The sequence below is a fragment of the Rhinoderma darwinii genome (assembly GCF_050947455.1).
Source record: "Rhinoderma darwinii isolate aRhiDar2 chromosome 12 unlocalized genomic scaffold, aRhiDar2.hap1 SUPER_12_unloc_12, whole genome shotgun sequence".
NCBI lineage: Eukaryota > Metazoa > Chordata > Amphibia > Anura > Rhinodermatidae > Rhinoderma > Rhinoderma darwinii.
The window spans coordinates 38,298-48,951 of NW_027461865.1; the positions used below are offsets into that span (position 1 = coordinate 38,298).

Genomic DNA, 10,654 nt, shown 5'->3' on the forward strand with positions numbered 1-10,654 from the left:
GTCTGTGGGCCCGGCTCTCCTAACGAACCTCTTGAGAGCGCTCCCAGATTCTCATATCAACCCGGGTGGCTAACAGGATAAGGGCATCCAAGGTAGAAGGAAGGTCGCGGGCTGCCCGTTCGTCCTTGATGTGAGAGGACAGTCCCTGCCAGAAGGTCGCCACCAGTGCCTCATTATTCCATGCCAGCTCGGCTGCTAGGGTACGGAAGGAGATCGCATACTCCCCTACTGTGGAGCCTTCTTGCTTGAGGGTCAACAGAGTGGCTGCGGCAGAGGATGTTCGACCCGGCTCCTAAAACACGGTACGAAAGGACTGCAGGAACAAGGCTAGGTCCGAGGATACAGGTCCCTGTTGCTCCAAGATTGGGTTCGCCCATGCGAGGGCCTTGCCAGCGAGGAGGGAGATAATGAACGCTACTTTAGCCTCCTCGGAGGGGAAGAGATGAGGCCGTAGCCTAAAATGCACCGTGCATTGATTAAGAAATCCTCTGCATGCTCTGGGGTCACCGTCGTAGCGAGGAGGAAGAGGCAGAGGAACTGAGGAACCGGAACAAACAGGGGGAGCAACAGGCAGTGGCAACAGCCTCTGGAGGAAGAACCGGGGGTGGAACAGCGAGTAGATCCAGGCGGACCAGAATAGAATTCACCGCCTCAAGGAGTTGATCCTGACGAGTGCGTAGGTCATGCATCTCTGTCTGAATCTTCTGTACTGGGGTCTTGGGCTGACCAGCGGGTTCCATGGCCTGAGCGTACTGTCACGGACACTGGGTTTGTGGACCCACTAGGCCGCTCCGCCGTAGCGGGGAGGCAGCTGACCAGGTCACAGTCTATGTGAAAGTAAGATGGCAGACAGTAATGCTTAGGTACCTGAAATAGTCCGGGCGGTGGCTGTGGCTTCAGCACGGATGGAGGCAGGTGCGGAAAGTGGCGCCAGACGTGGCGGGCAGTATCCGATGAGCAGATGGCACTTGACGCGGCAGAAGACACTTGACGTGGCAGATGGCACTTGACGTGGCAGATGCCACTTGACATGGCAGTTGGCACTTGACGTGGCAGATGACACTTGAACACGGGTAGGCACAGGAACAATGCGGAATACAGGAATGGTAACAGGGCATGGGTAACAGCGGGAACGGGAGACACTAAGGGACCATTTGCGAGACAGACTGGGAAAGACTAACAACGCTCAGGCAAGGATCAGAAGGGCTGGGGCATTCTTATAGAGCAGGAAGTCATGTGGGTTAATGATCATTGTTTTCATCCATGGCTGCGGGCGTCGGGGGGTGAGTGAACCCGACGGCCCGCGGCCATGGGCGCTACACCAGGTCAACACCTTGAACTCTTTGTCATGTTCCTCACATCAGTCCTGAACAATTTTTGCAGTGTGGCGGGGGCATTATCCTGCTGTAAGACAGCACTGGCATTAGAGAATACCTTTACCATGAAGAGGTGGATTTGTCTGTAGCAATGTTTAGGTAGGTGGTCTGTGTCAAAAAACAGTATGGGAATATCAAAATAACCACCATAAGTTCCCCATAGAAAATTGTGCCATAATCTGTCAAATCAGATGAAATTCTAGTGTTGGGTCCCAGTGACTCCAACTGAGGGGCTTGCATTTAAAAAAAAAAAAAATCATTATTAGTTTTTAGCATTGGATAAAGCAAAGGAGAAACAACAGGAACCTCTCAGAGAGCGGCGCTGTGCTCCGTATACTGCAGGAGCAGTAGTACAGCGAGTACATAGTGTACAGCGGGGCCGATCACATGACGAAGAGTCGTGTCGTCACCAAATAAGACTGTACAACTAGACTTCCGGTTCCTCATCAGCGCTATACAAATCTATGAAAATCTCAGAAACAGCACCAAGGCGGACGGGAATGTATATTAGCGAGTTTACTCACATGTAGCATCTATGGCCGCGGGCCGTCGGTTCCACTCACCTCCTGACGCCCACAGCCATGGATCTGTGAGCGCTGGTCCCCATCTCACTTCCGCTCCGGTCCGCCAGGGTGACGAATGGAAGACGGCATTTAACACCCGTCACGGGCACTATGAATACGTAGTGATGCCCTTCGGACTGTGTAACGCTCCTGCAGTGTTTCAGGAACTCGTTAATGATATCTTCCGAGATCTCTATAGCTGTGTTGTTGTTTATCTCGATGATATTTTGATTTTCTCCCCAGATCCGACGACTCATCGCAGGCATGTCCGTCAAGTTCTACTATGATTAAGGGAGAATCATTTATACGCCAAGCTGGAGAAGTGCGTCTTTGAGAGGAGTTCTCTGCACTTCCTGGGCTACATCATATCGGATCAAGGTCTCAAGATGGATCCTGAGAAAGTGAGAGCTGTCCTGGAGTGGCCACGTCCTCAAGGTCTGAGGTCCATACAGCGTTTCCTGGGATTTGCCAATTTCTACCGGCAGTTTATCCCAAACATCTCATCACTGACATCTCCTATTTCCACCCTTACCAAGAACGGTGTGAACGCCAGTGTGTGGACCCCAGAGGCAGAGTCCACATTTTTTAGTCTCAAAAAAGCCTTTACTTCTGCCTCGATCCTCTATCATCCTGACGTATATATACAGTTTTCTTTGGAGGTGGACGCCTCTTATGTTGGTGCAGGCGCACTTCTGTTCCAGAGGAGCCCCAAAGGAAAGGCAGTAGTATGTGGCTACTACTCGAGACTTTTTTCTTCTGCAGAGCGCATTTACTCTGTTGGGGATCAGGAGCTACTGGCCATCAAATTGGCTCTGGAGAAGTAGAGCCATCTGCTGGAGGGCGCAGCTCACCCCATCCTAATCTACACCGACCACATGAACCTCACCTACCTTCAGTCCGCTCAACGACTAAATCCCTGTCACGCAGAGTGGCCGCTGACAGGAATGTGAGGGCCGATGCCCTGTCCAGGTCATTTGAAACGGATGACACGGAGTCTCTTCAAACTATCATAGACCTGTCCTGCATTATCACTGCCAATCCTTTGCAGGTTAGAGACATCCCTCCGGGGAGGACTTTTGTTTGATTAGCAGGCAGGAGAAGAATTCTCCGATGGGGACACAGTTCTAAACTGGCTGGGCACCCTGGTGTTCGTAAAACCCGAGACCTGATTGCTCGTCACTTTTGGTGGCCCACGCTGCCCAAGGATGTTGTCGACTTTGTCTCTTCTTTCACGGTGTGTGCTTCTAACAAGGTTACTAACTCCAAGCCTGCCGGCCTCCATCAACCTGTGCCTATACCCAATGCCACCTTGCAGCACATTGTGATGGACTTTGTCACTGACCTTCCTCCCTCAGCAGGATGCAACACTGTCTGGGTGGTGGTGGACCGGTTCTCGAAGATGGCACATTTTATCCCGCTGACCGGCCTACCTTCTGTTCCCCGAATGGCGAATCTCTTCATCCAGCACATCTACCGCTTGCATGGCTTGCCCTTCACATTGTGTCCGATCGGGGGTTTCAGTTTACCTCGAGGTTCTGGAGGGCTCTCTGTAAACTCCTGGATGTGATATTGGACTTTTCCACAGCCTATCATCCCCAGTCCAATGGGAAAGTCGAGAGGATCAACCAGATCATAGAGAATTATCTCCGTCACTTCATTTCCTTACAGCATGATAACTGGGTACAGCTTCTTCCATGGGCCGAGTTCTCGTACAACAACCACACAAGCGAGTCCACCACTTCAACTCCGTTTTACATTGTATACGGTCAACATCCTAGAGTCCCTCTTCCAGTGTCTACTACTTCTCAGGTACCCGCTGCTGACTCTGTATTTGGGGACTTCCCGTAAATCTGGCAACAGACCCAGGTATGAAGCGAAAAGCGGATACAAGAAGAGAGCTGCCGCAGTATCTTCCAGGTACCAAAGTCTGGCTGTCCTCATGGAACATTCGTTTGAGGGTGCCTTCATACAAGTTTGCTCCCAGGTTTCTCGGTCCTTTTGAGATTCGGCAACAGATTAACCCTGTCTCCTATAAACTGCGGCTGCCTCCTACCATCAGAATCCCCAACTCCTTTCATGTGTCCCTCCTGAAACCAGTGGTCCTGAACTGCTACAGCAAGACTTCCTGTTCCACAACTGCTCCCAGCGGTTCTTCTGATGTGTTCGAGGTGAGGGAGATCCTGGACTGCAAGAGGGTAGGAGGAAGGACTTTCTATTTGGTGGACTAGAGAGGGTTTGGTCCTGAGGAGAGGTCCTGGGAGCCGGAGGAGAACCTTGATGCCTCTGCTCTTGTTAAGAAGTTCCTCTCTCGCTCTAGTCCCAAGAAGAGGGGGCGTAAGAGGGGGGGATACTGTAGCGTCCAGGGCCATCGGGTCCACTCACCTGACGCCCGCAGCCATGGATCTGTGAGCGCTGGTTCCCATCTCCTTCCCAGGAGACGCCAGCGCTCACTTCTGGTACGATCTGCTCTGTCCCGTAGGGTGCGCGCGCACGCTCGTGCCCGCTCTTAAAGGGCCAGCGCACGCACATGTAGGAAATCACCATCATCAACACACATGATTTCCTGGACTATAAGAAGGGCCCAACCCATCTGATCCTTGCCTGAGCATTGTTAGTATACCCCAAGTCTGTCTTTCAAATGGTCCCTTACTGTTTCCCGTTCCAGTTGTTCCCGTGCCCTGTTACCCGTTCCTGTATCCCGTACTGTCTTCTTGTTCCTGTGCCTACTAGTTGGAGTCGTGTCTACTGCACCTGTGTCATCCGCCACGTCCTGTGTTAAATACCTCCATCCGTGCCAGAGCTGCGGCCACTGTCTGGACTATCCGGTTACCCTTGTGCGGGACTATGTATTTCTGGGGTTCCCTGTTGTTTGGCCAGCTGCCTCGCTGCTATGGCGGTGCGGCCTGGTGGGTCCACATACCCACAAACCGTGACATCACATAATGCAGTTAGAACACTGCTAATAACTTTTAGTCCCCGCATAACCCCTTTAAGATGCATTGTGTACAAGCAGTGAATCCACCGCACCTGGCCACGTTTTAACCTCCTTATTCTCTCTCCTCCTCTTGTAGGTGTTGGTCCTGAGCCTGGTACTTGGAACCACCATGATTTTCTTAGTGACCCGTATCTACTAATGTCTGGGGACTGGTACGTCATTCTATTTTATCCTAATACTAGATGTATACTGTGATAATACATCACCTGTAGTGTTACTGTCAAATCTTCCCCCTGTACATGGACATAACTATAGCCCTAGTAGCCATAGAAGCTGCTATGGGGCTCTGATGCTGAGGGGGGCACCTTTGGTTGCCAAAACTTCATTAGTTTTTGTAAGGGAAGATCTGCTTTATAGCAGCATAACCCTTCAATGCTGCCTAGCCCCTTCCACGACAACCAACGTGTATATATACGGTGTAGGCCAGGAGGGAAGTATGGAGTGGTGTCACTGACTGAGGTCACTCCATAATTTGCTGGTGTTGGTTGTATGTTACAACTGAAAGTTCACTGCGACGAGCGAAATCGTAGATTACTACGATCCCACTCGTTTAACCCCTTAGATGCTGAGGTCAATAGTAACTGCGGTAACTAAGCCATTAGAAAGATGGGGGTGGCCATCTCTGACAGCCCATTGCCCCCCTGCGATTGCGGGGTGCCGATGGTTGTCATTGCAGCTTGGAGGACTAATGTAGGCCCTCAGGTCTGCCATCTTTGCACCCCTGGCAAGGCTTAATAAGAGCAGGTAAAGAACACGATATACTGCAATACATTAGTATTGCAGTATATCATGCAAGCGATCCAATGATTGCTGGTTTAAGTCCCCTAGAGGGCAAGTAAAGAAAGTAAAATACAGTTAAATTAAGTTTATATATATATATATATATATATATATATATATATATATATATATTTATATATAAAGTTAAAATATTTAAAGTTTAAAAAAAAGCAATGTAAAAAAAGTAAATTAACATAACTTGTATTGCCACGTCCGTAAAAGTCAGAGATATAACAGTATAACATTATTTAACCCACATGGTGAATGCATTAAAACAAACAAAAAATGTCAAGGGCAGAATCACTGTTTTTTGGTCATCTCATCTCCCACAAACAATGGAATAAAAGATGATCAAAAAGTCTCATGAACCAATAAAAACGACAGCTCGTGCCACAAAAAAACAAGCCCTCACACGGCTGCAGCGACGGAAAGAAAACAAAACGTATGGCTCTCAGATAATGGCGAAACAAAACCGCGCGGTGATCTCCATAAAAACTAAACCCAAAAAACAATGGAGAAATCTGCTTTTTTCCTATTTCACCCCACAAAGAAAGTTCTTTCAGTTTCCCATTTCATTAGTACAATAAATGGTGCCATGAAAAACTACAACTCGTCCTGCAAAAATCAAGCCCTCATATGGATATATCAACAGAAAAATAAAAAAGTTGTGGCTTTTGGAAGGTGAGGAGGAAAGAACAAAAATAAAAAAATTCAAAATGGCTGCGGCAGGAAGTGGTTAAGGTCTGATCCCCACAATTGTATTATGGCTCATTGCAGGAGGTGTATATTTAGGGCTTACTAACGGGATTGTATCTTGGCATTTGAGATCAGAAAAATAAAGTAATGGGGGGCTCATTTTTTACTTTGCTAGAGCACGCCCTATCTATCTGCCTCTCACATATCCGTCTCATTTATATGCGAAGTTCTGCAGCTTTTTCTATCACTATGTAGTTGGCTTTGTGAAATTTTATTTTTGTGCTGATTTGGGTTGAAAGCTAAAATTAAAAAGTTATTTTCAGTCAGTTGGTTTGGTGTAAATGTCTGTCACAATACGGCCCTCATCCAGTGTCATTTGTACATCCAGATAGTGCAGCTTAATGTCGCTGATTGTGACCCCCAGCGATCAGATTTAATCTGTGATGGAACTTGAGAAGTGTTGAATTCCCCTGCAGCGCCACTACAGGAGAAACTAAGCATTACACAGTGAAATCAATAAGAGACTTGTCCTTTCTTAACTTAGAATTCCCCAATAGGGTATTTACAATGGGTTTCTTATACCAGACAACCTCTTTAGGTTATAAAGGATTCTTATTTACTCCAGAACCATCTAGTTTTAGAAAAATAAAGTTACATTTCCACCTCTCCATGGTGGTAATCTGTTACTAAGACTTTTACTTAGATGAATTGTGTGCTACAACATTTACTAAACAATTATAGAGAAACATTTACTAAACAAATATTAGAGATTTTCAGCTGCAATATGTAAATATAAAAAAATGTAATATATATTTATTTATTTATTTGGAGGCTTTCCTGCAGTGATTGGTATAATGCAGAGCAGGGGACCGTTTATGACATACCGTAAGCATTATGACATCACTGCAGGCAGTGATGTCATCAGAACAATGGAGGGTGTGGCATCTATAGCAGTGACATCACAATGGCGTGAAGTTCTAAGTACCCCAAGCGCGGTCACATCAGTGCCATATCTCGAGTTGATGCTGATGCTGAAACTTCACTTGGTTTTTCAAAGAGCGAATTTGTGCTACAAAGCGACTACTACATCATCTGTTCAGAGCACTTAAACACCAGTGCAACTTCTGAACATCGTGGTAGATTCCCTCTTATTTGAGGAATCCCGTTTTTCCATTGTTCCTGAATTTAAACATCAAGCCGCCTGCTACAAGGAACAATGAGTTACCGAGAACTCTTGCAGCTTGCAATAGACGAAAGTTCCCGGATAAATCAAGGTAAGTGGAACTTGTTATATCAGATACATTTAGACTAGTTTCACACAAACGTGTCCGTTTTGCGTCCGCAAAAAATGCACCATTTTTCAGTTGCAAAAAGGGATGATTATTGGCTTTCGGACCAAGGGCGGCAGTATTTCTGAAACAGCGCAGTTTGTGAACTGTTCGCGTGCTGCTGTGGTGACAGTGTATCGTGAGTGGACAAATGGCACCATTGGGAATAACGGACATGGAAACTGCAGAGCACCACGTGCCATGTATTTGAGAGGTGAACGTTGGCTACCAGACGTGTGTCTAATACAACAGTTCAGCGAACCCGACTGCGTATGGGGCTCCGAACCCGACGGATGGTCACTGCTCCTATGTAACAAAGGTGCATCAGAGAAAATGGCTTCAATTTGCACGGCAGTATTGGTCTCAGAGCACCGATGATTGGCAAAGGGTTGTCTTCTCCCATAAATCACGTTTTCTGCTTCATCGAAAGGATGGACTTTACAACCATTGCTGGAAAAAGCTGGCGGCGACGTCAGCGTCTGGGGTATTTTTCCATGGTATTCTCTGGGCCACTCATCTTTATGGAAGGCTCTGAACCGATTTAGATATGAATCCATCGTTACAGATCATATCCACCATACATGCTGATTGTCTTCCCTGGAGCAAATGGAAACTTAAAGCAAGACAATGCGACATGTCACACGACTATAAATGCCCGACAGTGGTTGGAAGAGCACGACCAAGACTTCCAAGTACTTCCCTGGCCCCCTATTTCTCCAGACTTGAACCCAATTGAGCATCTGTGGGACCACGCCAATCGTGTTGTTCGCTTTATGGATCCTCCCCCACGCACCCTCCAGTAAATGTGGGATGTATGGAGTCAGCGAGGCTCCACATATGAGACCACTGACCAGCACCTTATTGAGTCACTCCCAGCCCGTCTACTGCTGTCCGTGCTGCACACGCCGGTTACTCTGGATATTAGTAGTAGTTATAATAATGTGACTCGACTGTGTATATATTCATAGTATCAAAACGGTTGTCCAAGATTAGAAAAACATGGGAGCTTTCCTCTAGAAAGAAGGCCACGCGAGTCCATAGGAAATGTCTGGTATTGATCTTTTTTCACATTTTTTCTGTACATAATTAATATATGTTATACACATTGTTTCACATCTAGGCATTGCTGATGGAAGATTAAGATCTGGACATAGAAGGCGTCAGAGTGTGGAGCAGGATGAAGACCATGACAATGTCCCCGACAGGAGACGAAGACGTGGTCAAGTTCCACCGCGCCGTAGGTTGCAGCAAGAAGGAGCGGACAGAAGCCGGTCCCCATTACGACCTGAGCCAATAGAACAGTCTGAAACGACAAGTGGCCGTCGTATTAATAGTGAGACCGAGCTCAGAATTCCTGGAGAATCCCAGCCTGCGTCTACTCCATCAACTACTCAGGAGAGATCCGAAAGGCTGGAGGAACCAACACAAGACCCCAGCACCAGTGAGCCGCTACCAAACCTGCAGCCGTCCAGAGAAGGAAGCAGATCTCCTCAGCAAACATCTAACAGGCTGGTGGAGCCAACACCAAGCACCAGTCAGCTGCTTCCCAACCAACAGTCGACAACAGAGACCACAGACAGCAGACCTGTGCAGAGAAGACAACGTCGGCGAGGCAGGAGAGGCAGGCAGATTGATAGACTCCCATCTCGAACCTTTACTGAAAACGAAGACATCCAGTCCTGCACTATATGCCTAGAGGACTATGAGATTGGAGAGCAAGTCACCGTTCTGCCATGTTCTCACATATTCCATCTGCCTTGTATTGCACATTGGATCCCGACAAATCCATGCTGTCCCTTGTGCCGCGTCCATGCCTTTCAAAGAAAGAGGAGGAGATAAGTACCAACAGCTGTGGTACAGAAGAAACACCAGCAGTACAGGTATGATCACTGACATCTATAGTATTTTTGTGAAATCATGGCTGGAGCTTCGGCACCAGTATATTGCTGAGTGATTATCGTCTGGTCTGATTATTTTTTGTTTTGTCTACAGTACCACCTAGTCTTCTTCATCATCTTCACCTTGGACGCCAGAATCTCAATCTGCACAGAGACCTAATAATAAAAGATCCCTGATGCCGTTTCCCAGAATCCATTTATGTGATACTGGAATTTCCCTTCGGGGATTAATAAAGTTATCTTATCTTATTTTATGCCTGGGACTCCCTTCTATCTTGGATATTTCATATTCCATCTCGGTTGGATTGGCGTTTCGACTACTACTACATTTTGGCCTAAGACTTACATTACGCCTTAAAACTGGTGAGAATGGTGGCGTTCCCATGTTTACATAGGAGCAATGTAGGCCCCAAGATTACAATATTTAGGGTGATTGATATATATTGTAAAAATAAAAAGCACAGAAAAATTACTCTTTTTTTAGGGTATGTTCACAAAAGAAGTGCAAGTCACTTCTTGGGCCACTTTTGGAGCCGTTTTTCCTAGACAATATTGAAAACAGCTCCAAAAACGGCCGTAAATAAACGCTGAAAACCTTGAAAACAGCTCTGTATTTTCAGATATTTTTGAGTTTGCGTGTGAACATACCCTAATTTCCATCAATGTACAAATGAATAGAAATGAATTACTAACATATACACCATCCAGACATAACATTAAAACCACCTGCCTTGTGTAGTCCTCCTCGTGCTGCCATAATAGCTCTGACCCGTTGGGACATGGATTTCAGAAGATCTTTAAAAGTGTCCTGTGGTATCTGGCACCAAGACGTTAGCAGATCCTTTAACCCCTTCCTGCTCCTTGACGTTCTATTCCATCATGTTATGGCAACAGGAGGCCTAACAATGGCCTCCGGGTTTGTCATCTACGGAAGCCTAGTTTGTCCTGCCTTAGGTTTGCTGTCAGTGAGTAACTGACAGCACTTTTACACTGCACTACGCATGTAGTGCAGTGTATT

General features: G+C 46.9%; 1 long non-coding RNA gene across 1 annotated transcript; it reads left to right on the forward strand.

The window, feature by feature from the left end:
- Nucleotides 1-5,008: 5,008 nt before the first annotated feature.
- On the forward strand, nucleotides 5,009-9,820 carry LOC142698118 (uncharacterized). Its single transcript, XR_012865693.1, has 3 exons — nucleotides 5,009-5,086; nucleotides 8,859-9,618; nucleotides 9,731-9,820. It is a non-coding gene; the product is annotated as an uncharacterized LOC142698118 (long non-coding RNA).
- The last annotated feature ends 834 nt before the right edge of the window (nucleotides 9,821-10,654 follow it).